This window comes from Bos mutus, chromosome 15, assembly GCF_027580195.1.
Source record: "Bos mutus isolate GX-2022 chromosome 15, NWIPB_WYAK_1.1, whole genome shotgun sequence".
Taxonomy (NCBI): domain Eukaryota; kingdom Metazoa; phylum Chordata; class Mammalia; order Artiodactyla; family Bovidae; genus Bos; species Bos mutus.
The window spans coordinates 59789804-59811472 of NC_091631.1; the positions used below are offsets into that span (position 1 = coordinate 59789804).

At 40.4% G+C, this 21669-nt stretch overlaps 1 pseudogene; it reads right to left on the reverse strand.

Moving 5' to 3' along the window:
• Positions 1–1009: 1009 nt before the first annotated feature.
• On the reverse strand, positions 1010–20671 carry LOC138990922 (mitochondrial inner membrane protease subunit 1-like; annotated as a pseudogene).
• Positions 20672–21669: the final 998 nt, after the last annotated feature.

Sequence of the window (21669 nt, forward strand, 5' to 3'; positions counted from 1 at the left end):
CGGAAAGTACTTCTTCAGGTCAAAACACATCTGCTGTGAAGCATCTGGGTGGCGGCAAGCTGAGTTGCTGCAGATTTTCTTCTGTCTTCAGGGCTTGCCTTCCCTGCCTGCCCCAGCCTCTGAATCTGTGGTCCATCCGTCATCAATCTCTCCTCTTGCCTTCATCACTCATTATTAGAGATTGCTGGTGAAACTTGTCAAGATTTGCTTTACTCTCTTCCTGTAACCCTGCATTTACAGGTGGGAAAGCTGAACTGATTTTTAGTGACATCTTCTGATCCTGTTTATCCCCTACTTTATAGGTTAGATAATCTTCCTTGTTTGTTGACAACATACCTTACTTTCAGTACTGAGGAACTGTTTCCTATAACTTTTATGATTTTGTCTGTGTCTGAGAAGAGATTTGAAGCTAGTTGTTCCACTGTTACCTTACCTAGGATTTAAAAGATTAAGAAGAATTTTTGCATAAATTGTGGTTTATCTCTTCTTAAGAATCAGAAAGATTTCTTTGCAAATTCTTCTCAGCATGTAGCTTAGCTCATTCATTTTTTCCTTTTTCTGGACAGCCAACCTAGAAAGAGATAGCTAGATCTCTTCATTTTTTAAAAAGATTAAAAAATTTTTTTATTTTGTATTGAAGTATAATCAATTAGCAATATTGTAATAGCTTCAGGTGGACAGCAAAAGAACTCAGCCATACATATACATGTATCCATTCTCCCCCAAACTCCTCTGCCATCCAGGCTGCCACATGATATTTAGCAGAATTCCATGTGCTATACAGTAGGTCCTTGTTGGTAATCCATTTTAAATATAGCAAAGTTTCATTCATTTTCAATAGATTTATATTAGCTTTCCTTATACTTGCCCCCCACCCCACCCACCCTGCAATTTGGAAGTATTTTTTTTTTTGAATAGTAACTATTTTATTGGTAAGCATATGATTTCAGTGGCAACAATACATTCACTTGAACAGGAGACAATAGGCAAGTCAAAGAATAAATGCTTGCTAATCATTGTAAAATCTGTGGCCTTTAAGACATTCACGTAGAAATCCAAATCACTCAGAGGTCAAATCTTAAACAAGACACATTCTCGTATTAGTTTGCATAAAATAGGTCCAACAGTACCTGCAGTCTGTAGAATTCTGTAGATTTTCACCTTCTGACCAAATATGATGTATTGGCACATAACTATAGCTTTAAAAATTATTTATTTATTTATATGGCTGTGCTGGGTCTTGGTTGCTGGATTCTTCAATGCTGTGAGTGAGATTTCTCTAGTTGCAGTGAGTGAGGACTATTCTCTGGTTGTGGTGTGCAGGCTTTGCATTGCAGTGGCTTCTTGTCACAGATCACAGACTCTAGATAGCAGGCTCAGTAGCTGTGGCACATGAGCTCAGTTGCCCTACGGCAGGTGGGATCTTAGTTCCCTGATCAGGGATCAAACCCGTGTCCCCTGCATTGAAAGGTGGATTCTTAACCACTGGACTACCAGGGAAGCCCCAGCTATAGCTTTGAAAGAAACCTGATGGATTATTGCTGAGGATTTTGTCTCCTTCCAAAGCAGTGAGATCAGATCAGATCAGTCACTCAGTCATGTCCGACTCTTTGTGACCCCATGAATCGAAGCATGCCAGGCCTCCCTGTCCATCACCAACTCCTGGAGGTCACCCAGACTCACATCCATCGAGTCAGTGATGCCATCCAGCCATCTCATCCTCTGTCGTCCCCTTCTCCTCCTGCCCCCAATCCCTCCCAGCATCGGAGTCTTTTCCAATGAGTCAACTCTTCCCATAAGGTGGCCAAAGCTGAGGACTTTCAGCTTTAGTATCATTCCTTCCAAAGAAATCCCAGGGCTGATCTCCTTCAGAATGGACTGGTTGGATCTCCTTGCAGTCCAAGGGACTCTCAAGAGTCTTCTCCAACACCACAGTTCAAAAGCATCAATTCTTCAGCGCTCAGCCTTCTTCACAGTCCAACTCTCACATCCATACATGACCACAGGAAAAACCATATCCTTGACTAGACAAACCTTTGTTGGCAAAGTGATGTCTCTGCTTTTCAATATGCTATCTAGGTTGGTCATAACTTTCCTTCCAAGGAGTAAGCGTCTTTTAATTTCATGGCTGCAGTCACCATCTGTAGTGATTTTGAAGCCCAGAAAAATAAAGTCTGACACTGTTTCCACTGTTTCCACTGTTTCCCCATCTATTTCCCATGAAGTGATGGGACCGGATGCCATGATCTTCATTTTCTGAATGTTGAGCTTTAAGCCAACTTTTTCACTCTCCACTTTCACTTTCATCAAGAGGCTTTTGAGTTCCTCTTCACTTTCTGCCAAAAGGGTGGTGTCATCTGCATATCTGAGGTTATTGATATTTCTCCCGGCAATCTTGATTCCAGCTTGTGTTTCTTCCAGTCCAGCGTTTCTCATGATGTACTCTGCATATAAGTTAAATAAACAGGGTGACAATATACAGCCTTGACGAACTCCTTTTCCTATTTGGAACCAGTCTGTTGTTCCATGTCCAGTTCTAACTGTTGCTTCCTGACCTGCATATAGGTTTCTCAAGAGGCACGTCAGATGGCCTGGTATTCCCATCTCTTTCCGAATTTTCCACAGTTTATTGTGATCCACACAGTCAAAGGCTTTGGCATAGTCAATGAAGCAGAAATAGATGTCTTTCTGGAACTCTCTTGCTTTTTCCATGATCCAGCGGATATTGGCAATTTGATCTCTGGTTCCTCTGCCTTTTCTAAAACCAGCTTGAACATCAGGAATTTCATGGTTCACATATTGCTGAAGCCTGGCTTGGAGAATTTTGAGCATTACTTTATTAGCGTGTGAGATGAGTGCAATTGTGCGGTACTTTGAGCATTCTTTGGCATTGCCTTTCTTTGGGATTGGAATGAAAACTGACCTTTTCCAGTCCTGTGGCCACTGCTAAGTTTTCCAAATTTGCTGGCATATTGAGTGCAGCACTTTCACAGCATCATCTTTCAGGATTTGGAATAGCTCAACTGGAATTCCATCACCTCCACTAGCTTTGTTCGTAGTGATGCTTCCTAAGGCCCACTTGACTTCACATTCCAGGATGTCTGGCTCTAGGTCAGTGATCACACCATCGTGATTATCTGGGTTGTGAAGATCTTTTTTGTACAGTTCTTCTGTGTATTCTTGCCATCCCTTCTTAATATCTTCTGCTTCTGTTAGGTCCATACCATTTCTGTCCTTTATCGAGCTCATCTTTGCATGAAATGTTCCTTTGGTATCTCTGATTTTCTTGAAGAGATCCCTAGTCTTTCCCATTCTGTTGTTTTCCTCTATTTCTTTGCATTGATCACTGAAGAAGGCTTTCTTATCTCTTCTTGCTATTCTTTGGAACTCTGAATTCAGATGTTTATATCTTTCCTTTTCTCCTTTGCTTTTCGCTTCTCTTCTCTTCTTCCAAAGCAGTCACTCTTTTACAAATATTTGATTTTGGATCATTTGAGCTTTTTGCAATCACAATGTCACCTTTTTGGATGTCATAAAAATGTTAAGAGTCTCTGCAAATTTGCAAAAATTTTAATATTTGAATTTTGAAATGTAGAATCCACTGATGGTCTAGAATTCATGACAATACCATCAATGTGTTCAACAACACAATAAGCTACACAGTCATACTGAACAGTATAGCCAACAACTTGAAAGGTTTTTTCCAGCAGGTCATGAAGCAGAGTTCTAGGTAGACTCTGCCATCACTGGCTGTCAGTCTGTTCTAAAGTACAATCAATTTTTAGAGTAGTTGCAGGGTTTCTAAAAGAAACATCTAAAACATGTCTCAAAACATACATGGATGATACTTGGTTTCAAAGAAGCCCAGGTGGTCCTTTCTCATGAGCCCCATCCTCCATGATGTTCTAACCATGACAGCCCTGAAGAGGTGAGGTACATGTCTAGAGGAAAGGAGAATTGCAATGAGTAGGCTTGCTGGCAGTCATGCTTCCCTTGGGCTGCCTAGGGTGGCTGATGGACGGCAGAGCCATCAATAACGTGCTTGATCTCACTCCTTTCCACACTCTCAGGGTTCCAGGCTGCATGACCTACTGACAGACACAATTTGCTCTGTTGATTATCTCTGGAAAAATTTTATTTATCTGTGCCCTTGAGAATGCCATTGGGTATGTTTCCCTATCCATCAGGTAATGAATATCCAAAAAGGGAAACAAATCTTAAATATAATTGGGAAGATAAATCTACTGCAAATAATGTGTGTGTGCTTACTCACTCAGTTGCGTCTGACTCTTTGCAACCCCCTGGACTGTAGCCCACCAGGCTCCTCTGTCCATGGGGATTCTCCAGGCAAGAATACTGGAGTGGGTTGCCAATCCTTTCTGCAGGGGATCTTCCCGACCCAGGAATTGAACTGGGGTCTCCTGAATTGCAGTCAGATTCTTTACCAACTGAGCTACAAGGGAAGCCCTCAAAATAGAACAAATATAAAAAATTTTTGGATTATCTTTGCTGCTGTACATGACTAGCATAGATGATGAGTTGGATCTAACAATGTTGATTTACTTGTGCATTATTCTATAATTCTACCTCCATTTCTTAAGTACATTCCTTACTGAAATGGTTTCATGTACTGGCAGTCACATTTCAATGCTTTCAACACAGCACCTTGGCTGTCTTTATGAATGTTATTTTTTAACTATTCCTACCAAATGAGATTTAGATTTTGAATGCTATTATATTTACATTATTTTAACATTTTCTTTTCTGTAAAATGTATGCATTCTAGCTTATTATGTAAGGAATTAAGAATGGGGTCCTAGCTTAGAACATTTCTATTTCTTTCTGACATTTAGTAAGCTGTTACAGAACACTGATGAGGATGACTTACTGTCTTCAAGTTACATCAGCTATTTAGTGAATTGAATGAGAATACATTAAGCTTATTTTTAGAATGTTCCTTCTTATAAATGTATCATGTACGTCATAGAGACAGCAGCCCCGCTAATGTGGGAAGTCAGATATCACTCCCTTTATGGGGTCAGGTTTAATTGAAACTTAAGAAAGGGAAGTAGGGGACCACTAAAGAAAACTCCAAGTGATTCAAGTAGCGGTATTTATAAACCTCTGAGTCAGTAATGATTCAGCACTGAAGCCCCGTGCTAAGGACACTGCTTGGCTAAAGAGACAGTGGGGTAAAATCAAAGCTAGGATTACGTGTGGTTCTTATTTGTGGATCTGTGGCATCACAAGTGGGCAAGAGCATTTGGCATGAGATCCTGTTCACTCCAGGTTCATCTTGTCATTCTGCACAAACTTGAGAAGTAAATTTAAACACTTCCTCCCAACTGCTTTAAAAAAAAAATAGGACAAACAGAAAAAATAATATCTTTTTGAAGTTTATTTGAAAGTAAAATTTGAAGTCTAATTAGATTAAAAAATACTACCAGCATTTCTTAGATACTTTATACCAGATACATTACAACTGTGTTGTTTGTCTTACGATACCCATTTTACAAATGATGAAGCCCTGGCTTAGAGATATTAAAAACTTGCTGAAAGTCACAATGTAGCTCACAAAAAGTTTTTAGTCAAGATTCAAACTCAGATACTGCCCTCAGACAGACCAAATTTCCCAACAGCAGGCTGTCTCCAGTGGAGGAAAGAAGTGAAGTACCATGTCAAATGAGCTGAACTTCTAAACTCAACCTGGGTTAAAAGTAAACTTCCTAAAATTTGAACCACTGAATGAGGGAAAGAACCTCAGAAATCATTTTGAAATTTAGGAAAATAAGAGCATGGTGTAAATGAAGACAATACCTCTCTATCATTGGTTTGATATTGTTAAAATTTTAATCTTCAATTTTAACTTTTTTCTTTTAAATTTTAAGGTAGATTCAGGGCAACTTTGCCATATTTGTGATGATTACTATGGATGTATCTGGGCCAAAGAATTGGTGCTTTTAAACTGTGGTGTTGAAGATTCTTGAGAGTCCCTTGGACAGCAAGATCAAACCAGTTAGTCCTAAAGGAAATCAACCTTAAACATTCATTGGAAGGACTGATGCTGAAGCCGAAGCTCCAATACTTTGACCAACTGATGTGAAGAGATGACTCATTGGAAAAAACCCTGATACTGGGAAAGATTGAGGTCAGGAGGAGAAGGGGATGACAGAAGATGAGGTGGTTGGATGGCATTGCCGACTCGATGGACATGATCTTGGGCAAACTCTGGGAGATGGTGAGGGATAGGGAGGCCTGGTGTGTTGTAGTCCATGGGGTCATGAAGAGTTGGACATGACTTGACGACTGAACAGCGACAACGCCAGTATCTGAGAATTTTTCTTTTAGAGTGACACTGGATTGTGATGTTTCCCCAGTAACATATGTGGGAGACCAAGCTTGTGACATCAATTGACAGTGTGGGAACAGATCCACCAGGCTTAGCAATGCTTGGCAATGCAGTGTATTCTTCTAGTCTTCCAGGACAGGACTCTGTACCATGTAGTCCCCATCCCTCCAGGGGAAATCTGGTTCCTTGAATGACTGGACCATTCCATTGCTGGTCAAGATGTGTTTGCAGATTGAGAGGTAGTGGTAGAAATGTATCTGTGCAGCATGGATAGTCCTTAGAAATACAGAGAAGGGGGGACCTCCCTGGTAGTCCAGTGACTAAGGCTCTAATCTTCCACTGCAGGGAGCATGGGTTTGATCCCTGGTTGGGGAACTAAGATCCTGCATGTGGCACACGATGGCCACACACATTGAAAATGTGTAGGGAGGAAGCCACGGAAAACAGGGGTCCCCACATATTTGAATTCACAGAGTTATACATCTTACATCTATCATAAATTATTCGAGGGGGCATTCATAGGGTTGGCAACATTTTTTTTTCAAGTAAGATTATTAATGATAAACTCTGCCATCTGCTATCATTTCATAAGTTAAAGTCTAAACTATAAAGAGGAAGGACATATTAAATAGTATCAGAATAAAGAGCAATTGTCTAAATAGAATTGATTTAGCTTTACCAAAGCTCACTATCTAGAAACTAAGTCATGGGTCAGCACTGCCTATGGACCATTGTCCCTGAATACGGAGCATTTGGAAGCCACACGTGAGTCCTACAGCTCTGGCACATTCACCAGATCTCAGAAGAGTATTGGGGAAAAAAGAGCCCTAATTAAGAAGACGCTTGTTCCTTGGAAGAAAAGCTCTGATAAACCTAGACATTATATTAAAAAGCAGAAACATCACGTTGTTGATAAATCTCTTTATAGTCAAAGCTCCAGTAATCATGTATGGATGTGAGAGTTGGACCATAAAGAAGGCTGAGCACCAAAGAATTGATGCTTTCAAACTGTGGTGCTGGAGAAGACTCTTGAGAGTCCCTTGGACAACAAGGAGATCAAACCAGCCAATCCTAAAGAAACTCAATTCTGAATATTCATTAGAAGGACTGAGGCTGAAGTTGAAGCTGCAATACTTTGGCCACCTCATGGGAAGAGCCGACTCATTGGAAAAGATCCTGATGCTGGGAAAGATTGAAGGCAGGAGGAGAAGAAAGAGGCAGAGGATGAGATGATTAGATAGCATCACCGACTCAATGGACATGAATTGGAGCAAACTCCAGGAGAAAGTGGAGCCTGGTGTGCTGCAGTCCATGGGGTCACAAAAAATAGTCAGACATAACTTAGTGACTGAAAACGACCAAATAAAGAAATCCAGGACAGGGCCTTGTACATCTGTGTACTCAAAACATGTTTATTGTGGAAACTGAAGAGGGATGAATGCTTTCTAAGTGCCAGGAGTTAATCTAGGGAGTGGCTGGCAGAGGACAGAGAGAACTCCCCATCTCCCTTCAAGACGCTCCCACCGGGGTCAAGCGTTAGTAGTGGGGCTGCAGTGTGAGACTCAGAGGGTCCTGGCGGAGGCCTGGGGTGGAAGGAGGGCCTGAGTTCGTGCTGCACCAGCAGGGCCAGAGCATTTCCTCGGAGGGGCCCCAGGGACTCTGTTCTGCTCTCTCTCTGGTGGGCCCTGTGATGGTCCTGGCTGGGTTCCCTTTGGCCCAAGGGAGTCAGCACAGTGCGGTAAAGGGACCACCAGCTTTCAAAACAAGTAGACTGGTTGGAATCTTTATAAGTAAATTTAATATCTCCAGCCCTTCTTCTATGATTAACTGAACCTCAGGGTCTCAAACTATAAAGTCACCTGCACTAAACACAGCAATATGAATATAAAAGTGATATAATAAATGTAATCATTAAAATAACCCACTATAGAGTTAAGGTTTATGTATAATTTCTTAAGAAGATGATCTTAAGAAGATGTTTCTTAAGAAGAAACATCCTAATGATGTTTGTTTCACATATCTAGCTTTTTAGATATTTGGTACACAGAGATTCGTGACTGTTCTATCCTTTTCGTAAATGGAGTCTACGTTTGGTAAACTTCCTCTTGTCCTGATTAATGCTTTTAGTTAATTCATTAATTTTTGGCTGCGCTGGGTCTTTGTTGCTGCTCATGGGCTTTTCTGTAGTTGCAGCACAGGATCTAGAACGCCGGCTTCAGTACTTGCAGTTCTAGGGCTTAGCTGCTGTGTGGCGTGTAGAATCTTCCCGGATGGACCAGGGAATCAAACCCATGTCCCCTGCATTAACAGGTGTCTTCTTAACCACTAGACCACCAGGGAAGTCTCTGATTAATGCTTTTAATCTTAACTGCTGCTTTGCTAGTTATAATTGTATGCTGCTTTTTCTGCTTAACTTTTCTTAAAAAAAAAAAAAAAAAAGTATTTTCCTGATATCTGTTTGCCTATTTATTTATTTCCTACATTAAAACAAATATGCCTGTGGCGGATTCATTTCAATATATAGCAGAACCAATACAATATTGTAAAGTTTAAAAATAAAATAAAAAAAAAAAGAAAGAAAATGAGAAGTGAAGTGAAGACGCTCAGTCGTGCCCGACTCTTTGCGACCCCATGGACTGTAGCCCACCAGGCTTCTCCATCTGTAGGATTGTCCAGGCAAGAATACTGGAGTGGGTTGCCATTTCCTTCTCCAGAGGATCTTCCCGACCCAGGGATCGAACCCGGGTCTCCCGCATTGTAGGCAGATGCTTTACCGTCTGAGAGACATCCACTAAAAAAAAAAAAAAAATTCAATCTGACAATCTTTGTCTTTGAAAGATGCATCCAATCTATTTACATTTAATTGAAAACAGATATCTTTGATTTTCTTTCTTTCATTTTACCTCATGCATATTATTTATATTATGCTGTCCCCCCCTGCCCTTAATTTTGGAGGGTTGATTGAAGTACAATTAGTTGTCTACATTTTCCTTACTGAATTTAGAGTTTCTATCACATTTCCCCACTCTTCTAGGCATTACTCTCCCATTTCGTTTACTTCTATTGAACCACTTCTTTCTCTGCTGTCAATATGAAAATAAGATACCGACCATATCTCTCCATAGACATGTTCATTTCCTTGCTGTCCTCTTTCACCTTTGTAAAACTTTTACTTCCCTACTCAGTTGAAACCTTAAGAAAACTTCCACTTCCCTTCTCTACTTGTTCCTTCCTCCCTTTCCGAGGACTTGAGATCATTTAGTATTCTTAGACATTTTTAGGTTTTCCCCTGTAGGATGTTCTCTTTATATGATCGTTGTTTGGCACTAATGTTACAGATTCCCTGGCATTCTATCATTTTCAATTTATATTTAAGTATATGTATGTCTGCTTCCCTGGTGGCTCAGCTGGTAAAGAATCCACCTGTGATGCAGGAGACCCCAGTTCAATTCCTGGGTTGGGAAGATCCCTTGGAGGAGGGATAGGCTACCCACTCCAGTATTCTTGGGATTCCCTGGTGGCTCAGCTGGTAAAGAATCCACATGCAATGCGGGAGACCTGGGTTAGATCCCTGGGTTGGGAAGATTCCCTGGAGGAGGGAACGGCTAGCCTCTCCAGTATTCTGGCTTGGAGAATCCCCATGGACTATACAGTCTATGGGGTCACAAAGAGTCAGATATGACTGAGAGACTTTCACTTCACTATATGTATATCTAAGTGGAAAATTTAAAAGCTGAGACATTACTTTGCCAACAAAGGTCCATCTAGTCAAGGCTATGGTTTTTCCAGTGGTCATGTATGGATGTGAGATTTGGACTGTGAAGAAAGCTGAGTGCCGAAGAATTGATGCTTTTGAACTGTGGTGTTGGAGAAGACTCTTGAGAGTCCCTTGGACTGCAAGGAGATCCACCAGTCCATTCTGAAGGCGATCAGCCCTGGGATTTCTTTGGAGGGAATGATGCTAAAGCTGAAACTCCAGTACTTTGGCCACCTCATGCGAAGAGCTGACTCATTGGAAAAGACTCTGATGCTGGGAGGGATTGGGGGCAGGAGGAGAAGGGGACGACAGAGGATGAGATGGCTGGATAGCATCACTGACTCGATGGACATGAGTCTGAGTGAACTCCAGGAGTTGGTGATGGACAGGGAGGCCTGGCCTGCTGTGATTCATGGGGTCACAAAGAGTCGGACATGACTGAGCGACTGAACTGAACTGAACTGAAGTGGAAAATTGTATACAAATGCACCTGCAGAGAGACAGAGATGCATTCTCATGCTATTTCCTCCCCTTCTTGTGCCCTACTGGGAACTCTGTTGTGATCGTCCCGTTGCCTTAGGGTCCTTCCTAAAGCATTGCTGTGGTGGAAGATGTACATGATGTCACACATTTGCCCACACCCTCTCTCACCCTGGCAGGGGGCTGTCTCAATGGGGAGTAGGTTTTGGGGTTGGCGTCCTCTTCCCTCAGTGCTCTATGGGGGTAATTCTGTTTTCTTCTGTCCAGTGCCTCAGTCCTATTTGTGTTGGCCCTTTCCTTTGTATGTGATGCAGTTTTTATGTGTGACAGCCTATACATTTTCTTTATGCTTGAATTTAGGAATTCTGCCTGGATATGCCCAGCTGGGTTTAAAAAAATTTTTTTTCCTCATTAATTATGTCTGGAACTCAATGAGCACTTTAAATTTGTAGACTTGAGCCTTTCCTCAAACAAGGGAAATTTCTTCTATTATTTCCCTAATTAATGCACTCCTACATCTGTTCCCTTTCCCTCCCTTGGAACTTTCATTATTCACATGTTGAGTCTCTGCATCTGTCCTGCAAGCCCTTTTTAAAAATTTCTCTTATGGTTTCCATTTCTTTGTGTTTTTACTTTCTGTGTTGAGAAATGTATTGCTTAATCACATAGGCCTGAATTCAGTCCCCAGCAGAAAATAATAGCTCCTTTAGTTCCTCTGTAGGATTTGTAAAGTTATAAAAAAACAAAAACAAACAAACAAAAAAACACAACTCTTTGAATTCCAGAGTCTCTTTTTTTTTCTCTTCATATATTAAAACCGAATTTTTGAGTACCATTGTTATTGTTCTGTTTTAAATCTCAGAAATTAAAGCATCCTTATTCTCTAGCAGTTCTGGTTTATGAGGGGCTGCCAGTTTTAGGCATTCTGCTGTTTCTCTCTGGTTGCTGGGTCCTGTAGGTGCTACTGTTATTTTCTTTCTCCTATGAGTGGCTCCATTCACCCCTGAGATATTAGCAATAAGTTGAGGAGGCTCTTGAAAGATGGTAAAGCCAGGTGAAGGCAGTAATCTGTGTTATATGGACCTGGCGATGGACCTCCTGGAAAGCAGTCAGTCAGTCCTTGCTCACAGAGGTTCTCCTGGACTGCTCTGCTCCAGGCCGTGACTCAGGCATTCAGGTACCTTCTATTTAATACGCCTTTAATCATTTGGTACTTTTCCATGATCTTCTGCAGGATCTAGTAATTATAGTAAATTGCATACATTTTAGAAAGCCTACTAAAATAGAGCAGGATAAGGAGTATGTGTGAATATATTAGAAATACGTATGGGGGCATAAGTGCACTTAAATAGAGATGATCAGAGTGGACTTTGTTAGGAAGGTAACATTTGTGAAGAACATCAAAGAGTGTTTATGCAGGAGAATAAGTGAAGCAAGAGCATCCTAGGGGAACAGCCAGTGCAAAGGCACTAAAGTGAGAGCAAGTCTGGAGCACTTAGGGAGCAGCTGGTATGGATGGAGTGTAGTGGTAGTGGGATGAATACAGAGGAGCCTATGAAGAGATCAGGTTAGAGAGGTAATGGAGGGCCTGAGGTTACTACAATAATCCAATAAGAGTTGGTGATGGCTGGCTCTGTGGTGGTAGCACTGGGGGTTGTGGAGGGGAGTGTAATATAAAGCACTCAGATTTTAGATACGATTTGGAGGTAAAGCCAAAAAGATTTCTGGATTGATTTGAGAGATAAAGAAAGGGATTAAGGATGTTATTTAAATAACATTTATATAGCACTTACTATGCCTAGGCATTTGACAAATACTAACTCGTTTAATTCTCTTACCATCCTTAAGGGCTGTAATTATCTCATTTATAAGATTAGTAAACTGAAGCACAGAGACCTTAACTCAAGTAATTTGCCCAAGGCCACACAGATAGTGTCATACTAGGATTTGAACAAGCAAGCTCCAGAGTCTATGATCTTAACCATCATTACTTGGCCCTTCTTGTGGGAATCGTGACAATTCCTGAGAATGTCAATTCCAAGTAAACCTTGAGGTACTAGGGAAATCATGACAGTGTGAATCTCTTCATCTGCTGGGTCCATGAAAGATTTAGGCCAAAATTACATTTATCACCTGACTTCCAGGGGTCCCCACAGTGTGGGGTGTGGTAGGCCACAGTGGCATTTTGGGTTCTTAGGAATGGGTCTCACCTTAGAGCCAGTCTTCAGTAACCCCAGAAAAGTTTGGGTATTTCCATTTCCATAGTGCACAGTCACACTGATAAGTAAGTTACCACCTTCCCTTTGGGGAAGACTAGAAGGAAGATTTGTGGTACTTGGGGCACTCAGTCCTTTCTTAAAGGGATCTATGACATTTCACTAAGACCTCTCAGGAAAAGAAAGAAAAACTCTTACTTTACAGAAATTAGATGTAAAATCTGAGATTTGGGGGCTTGAGCAAGTCCCAAATGGATGGATGTTTCTGACTGACATGGGAAACATTATGGGTGATCCAAATCTGATAGTGCCAAAGAGATCATGAGTTCTGTTTGGGGAATATTAATTCTGAGACGCTTTTTAGACAGTCAAATAGAGTAGATGGTTTAATGGATGAAAGAAGATTTCAGAGGAGAGATCCAGCATGGAAGTACCACTCTGGTAGTCATTAATATAAAGAGGGTATATAACACCATGAGGTCTCAAGAGAGAGTGTGGAGAAATAAGAGGTCCAAGAACCAAGCATTGGGCTTGGAGAAGAGGATAAAGCAGCAAGAGAGGTGACCAGTGCATAGCCATGAATTCTAAGTGAAGAAAATATTTCCAAGAAATTGAATGTTATCAGCTCTGTGAAATGTTGCTGATATGCCAAGTGGGATGAGGACTGAGCACTGACCATTGGACTCAGCAAAATGGAGATCATTGATGAGCCTGGAAAGCAGTTTGGGGAGTGGTGGTGGCAAAAGCCTAATTAGAGTATAGCAACAAAATTAAACAAAGAAATAGTGAATAGTCAAGTATCTCAAGAAGTCTTGCTGAAAAGGAGAACAGAGAAATGAGCAGTAGCTGAAGGGGGAAGTACAGTCCAGAGAGGGCATTTTTATAAGATGATAAGGATAAAACTATGTATATGTGTTGGAAATGATCCAACCAATAGACAAGGAAAAATTGATGATACAGGACAGAGGAGGGAACATTCCCAGAGTGATGTGTCTGAATAGGCCAAAGGCAGTTTAATTACAAATGTCAATTAAAGCATAAGCTCATAGCCACAGAGATTCACTCTAATTCCCCACTCTTTTGCTTCTGTTTTCCCCCTGCTAGATCTTCATTGCCACATCTTAGTAAAAGTCATGTGTCCTTGTGAACCACTGTGCAGAGGAACCTCCACTCTTAGTCTTAAGTTTACATCAATGCAGACACATTTATACTTGAAACTTCACAGTATGCAGTCTGAGAATGCCACTTACCATGACTCTAGGCATGAGGAAGTGGGTAGGAGGGGACAGCACTGGATTTTAAGACCTAGAGAATATTTGGTTCCATTTCTCACAGCACATTGCTCATGTCCTCTACCTTCATACACATTTATCTTGTCCCTGAAAATGCACCAATGTTTCACTGGGAGGGACTACAGTTTCTATCTTCCATTTAAAGCATCACTATGGAGCCTTTGGCCAGCTGTCCCTTGATCTTCACTGTAGGCATCTGCCTTTTAGTACCCTTGATGCTTATTCATTTTCTTTTTTTTTTCTGTCAGATTATCTATTTATCTACTTTAAATACTACATTGTTAGCAATTGTTTAATCCTCTAGTTATTCCATTTAGAAATCAAGACCCTGCCAGCTTAGCTTTTAGCTTAAGAAAATTAAAAAATGGAAATCTTTAAACACAAGTAATTACAAAACCTAATTCTGTTTTTCTTTTTTTTCCCAAAGCAAACATTTCTTTTTCAGTATTTTCTGTAATATCATGAAAAAGTAGATTCCTGGTGGACATAAAGTTGAAATATTCCAACTGTGGCATGATAGTGCAATTGTCTGAGGCTTTATGAAAAAGAAAGAATATTGACTCTGAAAAATTATTTCCCACTGGCTCTTCTCTGCTGTTATTCTGATTATTCAATCTCCTTGTGGGTCTAATTCTTAATTTAGCAGCTTCTAAATTCAAAGCGCAGTATATTTTGTGTATAAGGCTGAAGCCACTGAGGGACGTAGCACTAACCAAGGATCAATGGAGGGAAATTAGGATGCTGTCATACAGGTCCCCTGTGCTTGCTGTCTGCTTGCCCTGGGCAGAGAGGCTGAGAGTATTATTAATAGTTAGCATAAGAAGCTATTGTTGGAACCAGAATTTTGGTTTAATCAGATGTTTTCATAGGTAGGTTTATTTATTTTTAGTTTTTGGTAGGTAGTTTTCATTTCATCAATTTCTTGTATGATTAGATAAAATTCTTAACTTCCTGGATCTCAACAATTTCTTTTGTAAAATGTGGGTAAAACTGATCTTGATGGACTAGTGTGAAGATTTAGTGAGATATTATATAAACATGGCAGAGATAAAATAGCTGCTGTCACCACCACCGCCACCACCACCATCATTGGCATCCTCATCTTTCAACCATCAGCTCATGGATGCTGTCCTCTGTGAAGGCCTCCTTGACTCTAGGCAGCATTAGATACTCCCTTTCATGTATCCTTTAGGCATTTTATACACCCAGCACTCATTGCATTATATTGTCTTTGTTCCTTTTCATGTCAGTTCTCTATGGGGCTGAGCCACTTACAGATGGTAACTTGGTCTTATTAATCACTAGTTCTCTAGTATCTAGCATCTAACATGCCAAAGAATGTTCAAACTACCACACAATCGCATTCATCTCACACGCTAGCAAAGCAATGCTCAAAATTCTTCAAGCCAGGCTTCAACAGTATATGAACCAAGAACTTCCAGATTTCAAGCTGGATTGAGAAAAGGCAGAGGAGCCAGAGATCAAATTGCCAACATGTGTTGGATCACAGAAAAAGCAAGAGAATTCCAGAAAAACATCTACTTCTGCTTTATTGACTATACTAAAACCTTTGACTATGTGGATCACAACAAACTCTGGAAAATTCTTAGAGATGGGAATACCAGACCACCTGACCTGCCTCCTGAGAAACCCATATGCAGATTAAGAAGCAACAGTTAGAACTGGACATGGAACAACAGACTGGTTCTAAATTGGGGAAAGAGTATGTCAAGACTGTATATTGTCACTCTGCTCATTTAACTTATATGCAATGTATACCATGCGACATGCAGGGCTGGATTAAGCACAAGCTGGAATCAGGATTACTGGGAGAAATATCAGTAACCTCAGATATACAGATAACACCACCTTTATGGCAGAAAGTGAAGAGGAACTGAAGAGCCTCTAGATGAAGGTGAAAGAGGAGAGTGAAAAAACTGGCTTAAAACTCAACATTCAAAAAATGAAGATCACGGCACCCGGTCCCATAACATCATGGCAAACATATGGGGAAACAGTGGAAACAGTGACAGACTTTATTTTCTTGGGCTCCAAAATCACTGCAGATGGTGACTGCAGCCATGGAATTAAAAGATGTTTGCTCCTTGGAAGAAAAGCTATTGACCAACCTAGAAAACATATTAAAAATCAGAGACATTACTTTGCCAACAATGATCTGTATAGTCAAAGCTATGGTTCTTCCTGTAGTCATGTATGGTTGTGAGAGCTGGACCATAAAGAAGGCTGAGCACCAAAGAACTGATATTTTTGAACTGTGATGCTGGAGAAGACATTTGAGAGTCCCTTGGACAGCAAGGAGATCAAACCAGTTGATCCTAAAGGAAATCAGCAATGAATATTCATTGGAAGGACTGATGCTTTAGCTGAAGCTCCAATACTTTGGCCACCTGATGTGAAGAGTCGACTCATTGGAAAGGACCCTGATGCTAGGAAATATTGAAAGCAGGAGGAGAAGGGGATGACAGAGGATGAGATGGTTGGATGGCATCACCAACTCAATGGGTATGAGTTTGAGTAAGCTCTGGGAAATGGTGATGGACAGGGTGTGTGGTGTGTTGCAGTCCATGGGGTCACAAAGAGTCAGACACGGCTGACCGACTGAACAACACTGGACTTGTCACCTAAGATTGGCTCATTAAGTGTATACTGAATGGCTTCAGAAAATAAAAAACTTTTACTTGGGCATAAAGTTGGCATTCACCATATATCTGAAAAAGTAAGATGAAAATGATAGACCCAAATCTGGGAGACTGAATATAAGTGTAACAATTGTAAATATGGAGATTTAATAGGATTATATCATTTTGTAAACTCTACATGCAATTATAGTAAATTGGGACTGATTTAAACATCAGCATACAAGGTAAATTTATGCTCATTTATAGCACTTGAAATATTAATTTGTTATTTTATGTAATTTCAAACATAGTAGTTTTTTTTTTTTTTTTTTAAGATGGCTTTTGGATCAAGAATGCAAACCCTAATCATAGTATTATCTGTCTGAGAGACTGCAACTGATTTAAACTTTCTTGCTTCGTCACAAGGTTTTTTTTTTGTTTTGTTTTTGTTGTTGTTTTTTATAAAAAGGAGTCTGCCTGACTTTCATTATGTTTAGAGTCATCATTCAGGGGTTTCCATCTCTGCAAAATCTGAGGCAAGTATGTAAAGCACTATTTTGAATCTGTTTCCTTATAGCACTCTCTGGTCACTCTCAACAAATTTTCATCTCCTTCTCACCTCTTGAAGGCTGAAAGCTGATACCAGGAGCTGGGGGTGGGAGGATCATTCAGCTGATATTTCAGTAATTTCTGTTGTTTTGGGAGAATTAACTGGAAATATCTAAATGGTTAGAAGGTTTGATACATATTCCTTGCTTTTGTTACAGAAACTCAGGTACATGGGATGCCTGGGCTCAAATTTGCTTGGATAGCATTTTAAAAGGAATCAGAGATAGTCTTGAGCTTTGGATACCCAAGTACAGTGTGACTTGGGAGGCCATCACTAGTAGAAAGAACATGGGCTTTGGCGTCAAAGAGGTCTGCCAACATAAACTCAGTTCTGCTACTGTTAGTATTCATTGTTTAAGCTTTTATTTCCTGATCTTGTATCTAGGGGTGTGTGTGTGTGTGCACTCAGTTGCGTCTCTTTGTGACCCCATGGACTCTAGTCCACCAGGCTTCCCTGTCCATGGAATTTTCCAGGCAAGAATACTGGAGTTGGTTGCCATTTTCCTCTCCAGGGCTCTTCCTGAATGAAGGATGGAACCCACCTCTCACGCATGTTCTGCATTAGTAGGTGGATTCTTTACCAGCTGAGCCACCAGGGAAGTCCCTGTATCTAGGTAGTATAATATCTATGTGTGAGGACTTCTGGTGATAAATAAGTATGACAATATCCATAAAGTGTCTAGCATAGTTTCTGGCCCATTTATTGTTTAATTTCGGTATAAAAGGAAGAGGCTGGGGGGAAATTAAAGAAAGACAAAAAGGGAGCCTACAGATTGAAAGAGATTTAGAGTACATGTCAACTAATTGTAATATACGGAGTTTATTGGGGTCCTCATTTGAACTACTAGAAAATACATTGGAAAGTTTAAATGCTGAGTGGACATTCACTGATATTAAGGAGTTATTGATTTTTTAAGATGTGATAATGGTATATCCATGTTTCATAAAAATAAGTTACTAGCTTTTAGAGATACACATTGAAATATTTATGAATAAAACAAAAATTGTTTATAAACATTTCCATGATAAAGAGCTGTACCTATACATTTTTTTTTTTTTTAATTCAAGCCTGTATATATAGATGCAAATAAAATTTTGCAAGCAAATAAAATATTCCTACACATATGCACTGGGGTAAATTAAATGCCAGGCAAAGTTCAGACACATTTGCTCTGTTTCTACTCTCACTGGCACTAATAGTTAACTGGGAAGAAGTAACATTGTGTTGTGATGTTTTGCTGTACATATTTTTGGTGCTTTTTGTATATTATGAGTGCTTCTTTTCTGACATTATGAAATAAATGCATTCAATTTTAGATATTATAATTCATATTTGAAATAAAAATTACCACTCAGTTCATTTCAGTTCAGTCACTCAGTCACATCCGACTCTTTGCGACCCCATGGACTGCAGCACGTCAGGCTTCTCTGTCCATCACCAACTCCCGGAGTTCACTCAAACTCATACCCATTGAGTTGGTGATACCATCCAACCATCTCATTCTCTGTCATCCCCTTCTTCTCCTACCTTCAATCTTTCCCAACATCAGGGTCTTTTCTAATGAGATGGTTCTTCAAAACAGGTGGCCAAAGTATTGGAGCTTGAGCATCAGTCCTTCCAATGAACATTCAGGACTGATCTCCTTTAGAATGGACTGGTTGGATCTCCCTGGAGTCCAAGGGACTCTCAAAAGTCTTCTCCAATACCACAGTTCAAAAGCATCAATTCTTCGGCGCTCAGCTTTCTTCACAGTCCAACTCTCACATCCATACATGACTACTGGAAAAACCATAGCCTTGACTAGATGGACCTTTGTTGACAAAGTAATGTCTCTGCTTTTTAACATGCTGTCTAGGTTGGTCATAGCTTTTCTTCCAAGGAGCAAGTGTCTTTTAATTTCATGGCCGCAGTGACTATCTGCAGTGATTTTGGAGCCCAGAAAAATAAAGTCAGCCACTGTTTCCACTGTTTCCCTATCTATTTGCCATGAAGTGATGGGACTGGATGCCATGATCTTAGTTTTCTGAATGTTGAGCTTTAAGCCAATTTTTTTACTCTCCTCTTTCACTTTCATCAAGAGGCTCTCCTTCTTCACTTTCTGCCAAAAGGGTGGTGTCATCTGCATATCTGAGGTTATTGATATTTCTCCTGGCAATCTAGCTTCCAGCTTGTGCCTCATCCAGCCCAGCGTTTCTCATGATGTACTCTGCATATAAGTTAAATAAGCAGGGTGACATTATACAGCCTTGACTGACTCCTTTCCCTATTTGCAACCAGTCTGTTTTTCCATGTCCAGTTCTAACTGTTGCTTCCTGACCTGCATACAGATTTCTCAAGAGGCAGGTCAGGTGGTCTGGTACTCCCATCTCTTTCAGAATTCTCCACAGTGGTAATTTTCCAGAAAAATTACCACTATTCCTCTCTTAATCCTCTAGATTTAATTTTAGACCATCCTGAGATTGCAAGGTGAGCTGTCAACAAATAAATACACCTTCAAAACTACTTGTCTGCGAAAGTCATGATCTTATTTCTTCTGTGTGATCAGAACAAAAGATATAATGTGAATACTAAGTTTGATGTAAATCAAAACTCAAATACAGGAGTTTGTGTTCATCTGTGTATTATTCTCACAGACTGACTATAACAATGAGTTATACTCTTCAGGGAAAAACTGTCTAGCAGGAGAGGAACAGGCAAAAACAAGGTTTGACTCCTCTGTGAAATGATCTTACTAAGCTACTTCCCAAACGTCAAAGATAACTGATGTTGGAGTCACTCCTGCCTGCCCTCCTGTTAGCACTGACGACCACACGTAATATTTTAGAGAAGTCATGTCAGTGTACACTTTTCTCTTTGTTTCTGTGCTGATGTCAATTAACTCCTCATCAACATCAGTTTCATCTCTTTTTCTCTAGCTTCAGAGGAAGATGGTCTCTTTTTGAAAAAAAAATCTTTTTTTACGTTGTGGTAAAATACATATAATGTAAAACTTCCATTTTGACTAGTTTTGAACGTACAGCTCTGTAGTGTTAAGTATATTCACAGAAGTCTTTCTTCATCTTGTAAAACTGAAATTTTATACTCATTAAACAACTCCTCATTTCCCGAGGGAATAGTTCAAACTTACTTTCCTGGCTTTCTTACCTCTTCCCCACCCATTACCACCAAGATCCTTTTTGTTTACTTCTCTGAGGTCTGCTAAGGGACTTCCTTTTGGTAGCATTTCACACTCCACGCCTGCCATAATAATAATGTTCTCCTGGCTGCACTCCTGCCCTACTGAACGTTCCTTCTTTAAACCACTGCTAAGTGTTGCTAAATGTTTCATTGCTAAACACTCTCTAAATGTTATTTGTTGCATTCTTTCTGCCCTTGGCTTTCTACACCCATTTCAGATAATCTCACTCACCGGCTGCAATGACTTCAATTTTGAAGTTTCCCACATCTGTACAAACCTCCATCCCTGGCCTCTTGCCTGAGCTTTAGGCTTAGCAAGACTCATTTTATTGTTACTCTGCATCAGGATCTCTTATAGCACTAAATTTTCAGAGCTGAAAAAGACAGGGACAAGTTGCTGCTGCTGCTGCAAAAGAAGCTTCACTTATTATAATGATATCTTACTTAAAAAAAATTATATTGTAAAACCATTCATTCTTTTCTTGGCTTCTGTGAAGCCACAATATCTTTTTCAAACTATAGTTGCATCTCCTTCTCAACACCTAGAGCTGGTTCTTGGGTAACATCCTCTCCTCCAGTTACACCATCTCCTTGTTTTCCCAGCCAGTTCCAGAGCTTTAGAAACACTGCATGGGGGTGACTTTAAATCTTTATCTACAGCTCTGACCTCTCCTTGGAACTTCAGCCATGTACATACATTTGCCAAACTGTCATCTCCACTTGGATGTAATGGTTCTTTCACATTTAACATGGTCCCATAGAAATTCCCAGTTTTCTTTCTCTGACCTGCTCCTTTCTCAATAAACATTTCCAACATCCATCCACTGCACATGCTGAATGTTCATCAGTGTTCTTTGATAACACTTTTCCTCTCGTTCCCCAGTTTAGTTCACCCTTCAAGACCTTTTTTGGAAACTTACATTTGGCGGCTCAGATGGTAAAGTGTCTGCTTGCAATGTGGGAGACCTGGGTTCAATCCCTGGGTCAGGAAGATCCTCTGGAGAAGGAAATGGCAGCCCACGCCAGTACTCTTGCCTGGAAAATCCCATGGATGGTGGAGCCTGGTAGGCTACAGTCCAGGGGCTCACAAAGAGTCTGACATGACTGAGCAACTTCACGTTCACTTTTAAAAGACCTTTTTAACTCTAC